Below are 5,573 nucleotides of genomic sequence, written 5' to 3'. Positions count from 1 at the left end.
GAGAGAGAGAGAGAGAGAGAGAGAGAGAGAGAGAGAGAGAGAGAGAGAGAGAGAGAGAGAGATTCATATCCTCTGGAGAGAGGCAGATCTAAAGGGGTGGAGATGTCCATTGGGCTGAGGTGATCTCCAAGCCCAGGCTGCTGTCAAAGCCTGTGTCTGGGTCTATTGATCTATGTTGATGTCATGGAACACAGAGAAGATAGAGCTGCACAGAGTTGATCCCGCCCCTCACTGGTTGTAAAACTAAAGAGAACTGACCCTTCCCCTCACCAGTTGAAGCCATCTTGAGAGTGGTCCCTGCATCTCTCCCGGGCAACACGGGAGAGCTGGCCCTGGTGTGGGTGAGTCAGCCCTGAGGGTATGAAACCAAGAGAATTGGCCCTGCCCCTTGCTCCTTGCTGCATAGGGTAAAGTAGCAAGGACAGTACTGGAGAGCTTGTCCTGGGGGTGAAGAAGAGGGAGAGCTGGTGGGATGGCAAACCCAGGCCCAGAACCAGGGCTATGAGTTGACTCATTGCAGTATCCACCCTATCTGTGATCTGCTGCAGCACATGAAGAGGCTGGTCCTGCAGATCCAAAGCTGCAGGACCTCCAAGACATAGGGCAACAACAGGATATTCAAGAAGAGTCCCAGTGAGGAGCCAGTATTGGCAGTATAACAGAAACCAGAGGCCTTAAACCAGACCAAATGGCTCTTTGCAATGAACACTTACAAGTAAATATATATGAACCAAAGGGTTTACTGTGTGCCTCACTATGTCACAGTAAAGCTTCCACGGTGAGGTTTTTCTTTGTCTTTTTTTTTTTTTCTCTTTTTGTCTTCTCTTAAATTTTATCTTATTTTACTGGGGGGAAGAGAAGGTTGCAAGTGCAGAGGGTGGATATGAAGGGATGGGGAGATGAATGGGATCAGAATGCATGATGTGACAGACACAAAGAATCATTTTTTTTAAAAAATTAAATTTAAAAAATAAAAAGATAAAGTCTTTTTAAAAGAAGGAGTTGGAGAATTCTCCTTTGCAGCTCTGGGAGATAGCAATGCTTCTATGGACAGGGACTCAATGTCACCTGGGGGATAGGAGCAGGAGAGTCGCTGTACACCTGCTAATGAGAGAAGCAAGTTTTACCCAGGGATTGCTCAAATCAATTTCTGAATTCCTATTATTTTAAAGCATCAACTGATTATTGATCAGTCCACAACTCTGATTCATAAGTTGAGGACAGAAGCAAGAAGAGCTTTTTCCACAGCATCAGATGATTGCACACTGGTCCCACACTCCACTTCCTGACTATGTGCACTGCCATGCAGGGTCTTACACAAACATGGAGATCAAACCAAAGCAGGTTTGGTCTTTAGTCCTGATTTCCCAGAACCTACTCTCTGTAGAACTATATCTAATTTCATGCAAAGGCACACACCTGAGCAAAATCCTGACCCCAAGGATGGGGCACACAACACTTCCCATTGTTACTAACTAGAATCTTACAGGCAAGGCAGTGTCGCCATACAAAAAGGAAATAGGGGGAACGGAGACTTGAAAGCCAAGGCAATGGTGAGACTTCTCAGACCACTAACGCCTGGGTCAGGAGGGACTTTTGTTGCTTGGAATAGCCCTACTCACCTCCCCGCCTTCAGCCCCATCTTTTTCCAACTCCTCCCTCTCACTATGATGAATTCTCTTGTAAAACTTTCTCTGCAATTATCATTCTCTTCCTCAAATGTGTCCATCATTTTCTGTCTCTATAGAAACAAGCTAATGAACCTGACCTCAAAGGACCAACAGACCTTCCTCTTTCCAGAGCGTCTGCTGGTCCTCGGCATCAATGCCTTTGAACCTCTGTCTCTCCCTATGCACTCTCCTTGACTTAATTCTGCACAGTGTTCTCATCCACCAAGGCTCTTCACATGAACTCATATTCATACCTCCGAGCCGTGTGAAAAACCCTCTCTGAAACCTTCTCTGTCTTTGAAAGCACAGTAGTACTGTTCCCTTCCTGGCTCTCAGCACCACACCATGGACATAGACACACCTAAATCATGATGCGTCCGCTTCCCCTCCAGAGCGTGCCTACAAAGGTTATTCATTTTTGCTGTTGTTTTGTTTTGTTTTTCTAATTTAACACAAGCTAGTTTCATCAGGGAAGGGGAATGTCAATTAAGAGAAAATGCCTCCGTCATATTGGACTATTTTCTTGATTTATAGTTAATGTGGGATGCCCAGCCCACTGTGCGTGGTACTACCCCTGAGAAGGTGGTCCTGATTTGTAAAAGAAATCAGGCTGAGCAATCCTGTAAGCAGCAGCCCTTCATGACCTCTGCTTCAGTTCCTGCCTCCAGCTTCCTGACCTGCTTGAATACCTCATTTGACTTCCCTCAGTGATAGATTTGCTTGAGACATGTAAGCCAGATAAACCCCTTTCCTCCCTGAGCTGCTTTTGAGTCATGGTCTTTATCACAGCAATAGCAAGCAAACCAGGACAGTCAAACACACCTGCTCATGGATGTTTCTGAACAGAATCTCACTACAGAGAATCTCGGTGAGGTCTTAGAGACTATAGGCATGAAAGAGGAAGAAGGCAGGATGTATTATTGCCTGCAGCCCAGTGTGAGGCTGGGTCCCTAACTCACTCCTCATCGTTGGATGGCGAGGCTAAGGGAGGGCTCACTCCAGCACAGGGGGCGCTAATAATGATGTTGAGACATTGTGTGGAGTTCAGGTCTGACAAGCCTGTCCTGGGGATGGGGATGAGGCTCAGCATCAGATCTTCTCGCCCAGCATACAGAAAGCCCAGGTTTGATCGCCACAGAAAAGAGAGAGAGAAGAATCTGTGGGAAGTCTGACCTGGGGAGGACAAGAGTGTCATTTTCTGGAGGGAAATGCTCACTGATATGTGAGCTCTAGTACATCCACAATCTGCGGGGTGCAGATTTGGTGGGGCATCACTGCCAAGAGGGGAGCCGAGGATCCAGGGGTGAGAGACTGCAGGAAATCGGGTAAAGCCCCTGGCATTGGCCTTGAGGGCAGTGTTCAGCCCATCCACGGCCCCTCTATTGGCTGTGGTAAGGGAATGCTGACAGAATCAACATAATATAGCATGGGTTTTAAACAAAAGAGAAAAATGTTTCCACGAGAAAGTGCAGCCCTTGCTGCACTATTATTGGTTCATTGCTGATCCACCAATAGACAATTTCATTTCATCTTCTTTCCTGCATCATCAAAACCCTTCCTCACGTATCGGCCATCCTCTTGATGCGCTCCTCCAACACATACATTTCCATTCCAGGCAATTTGATGTTGACAGTGATGGTGCTTGTGTTCACTGCCCACAGAGAGATCTAGCCATCGTGTGGCAGAGGGGTGGGGAGGGTGCTTGTTGATGGGGGGATATTAGAAACAAGTGCTTTGCACACGGTGGTTACACATGCTGGGCTCTGAAAAGGGGCTGGGAAGGCATTTTCTTCATGAAGAGGGATTGCAAGGAGCTGACAGCTGGCTTTAGAAGGCTAACACGTAAACATTAACTTTATGTTATGGGTTTAAGATTTCTCATAGCAGAAATTATTTATGTACCAGGTACCATCTAGTGTAACACTTAACATTTAGAAAACCTTTTAAATGAATACCTGCCACCTGATAAAACTGCTTTTAAAACAGACTGTCTCATAAGACAGAAGCCTGGGTCTCTGGGTGACAAGAACAAAAACAACCATGGCTGTCACCTACATGCTGACAAAAGTCTGACCTGCCCAGTCGCTCAGCTGTTCAATAAAAGAAAAAAAAACATATTATATTTGGCTGATTAGTTCAGTCTTATTATTAACTAGCTCTTACAACTTAAATTAACCCACAATTCTTGTCTATGGTTAGCCACGTGACTTGGTACCTTTTCTCAGTGAGGCATTCTCATCTTGCTTCCTCTGCCTCTGGTTGGTGACTGCATCTCTGCCTTTCCTCTTCCCAGAATTCTCCTAGTCTGGTCACCCCGCCTATACTTCCTGCCTGCCTACTGACCAGTGTTTTATTAAACCAATATGAGTGACAAATCTTCATAATGTACAAAAGCATTTCCCACAGAAGTTTCCCTTTTTTTTCTTTTCAGAACAATAACCCTGAATCTTATCTCCTTTGTTTAGCTTTTTTTTGACCATTATCCATAAAAACTTGTAACCAACACTCTAAACAAAGGCAAACATCCATAATCCATTTTTAGAGAATGTGGGCATAGTTTCCTAGGATACTTCCTGCTGATTGGGGTGCTGGTAATCTTATAGGGACCCAAAGAAAATTTAGGATTATATTCAAGTCTTGACTGGAGTATTCTGTGAGGCTGGATCATCTCGGCCAGCAGTCTTAAAGCAGTTCTGGATGTAGAACTCAGAGGAAACTACAACAGAGGTGCTCTGAAACATTGGATCATCTGGACCATCTGTTCCCATTTTAGATTTTTCAGGGGGGTGGGATCTTCCTCAATCAAACTTTATTTTTCTTAACCAGAATGAATCTATAGCCTCACATTTCCTGTGCAAACAAAAGCAAAACCTCTTCCCCAAAGTAACAAGGCTTTTGACTAAATTTTGAAGTCAAAGCATTTTCAAAATATATAGGTTGGATTAATCCAACAGCATTTATAATCAAATGTCTTTTAGCAGCTGTTGCTCCTTCCTCAGCAGCCAAATAATTCAAAGACAACACAATAATATACAGTATCCAGACTCTCTGTGCATTTTCCATCTTTATGTGACTTTTTTTCTTTTACTTCATTTCTTCTTTTTGTATTGTTTAATTTTGGGTTTTTTAAAGCCAGAGTTTCTCTGTTACATTTGGCTGCCCTGGAACTCACTCTGTGGACCACATTTGCCTTGGACTCACAGATATCCACCTACCTCTGCCTCCCAAGTGCTGGAATTAAAGGCATGTGCTACCATACTCAACTACTCTGTTTCTCTTTTTTTAAGGACTTTCTCTATCCTTTTTCTTCTCTTCCACATGTACATGTATTTTTAAATACACTTTAAACCATTTAGAGGCCTTTTTGTCTGAATCTGTCTTTCCTATATATATCAATCTTTTTTTTAATGTTTATTTATTTGTTATGTATACAATATTCTGCCTGTGTGTATGTCTGCAGGCCAGAAGAGGGCACCAGACCTCACTACAGATGGTTGTGAGCCACCATGTGGTTGCCGGGAATCGAACTCAGGACCTTTGGAAGAGCAGGCAATGCTCTTAACCTCTGAGCCATCTCTCCAGCCCATATATCAATCTTTTTATGAGCACATGAGTCTTTAATCTGCAAAACAGAATGGCTAGGACTAAAGCTGTGGCTTTGGTGACTGACTGCACCCCATTCTTCAGCAAATCCTTCCTATGTGCACTACCACAACTGGCTCCACCCCATTCTTTAGCTTTCTGAGAATCTGGCTTCATGGTGGAGTTACTGGTGGGAGCCATGTTTGTTGACACAACTCTATGAAGTTTCAAGGTCCATGCCACCACCAAGAAGCCTGCCACCATCTGCTCATAAATACTATTTAAGTGTTTGGTGGCAGGGCCTCTTAAAAGAACTGCAAG

This window comes from Alexandromys fortis, unplaced genomic scaffold, assembly GCF_014885135.2.
Source record: "Alexandromys fortis isolate MF-2015 unplaced genomic scaffold, M_Fortis_MF-2015_v1.1 scaffold_249, whole genome shotgun sequence".
In the NCBI taxonomy this organism is placed as follows: domain Eukaryota; kingdom Metazoa; phylum Chordata; class Mammalia; order Rodentia; family Cricetidae; genus Alexandromys; species Alexandromys fortis.
This window is presented reverse-complemented; position numbering follows the sequence as displayed.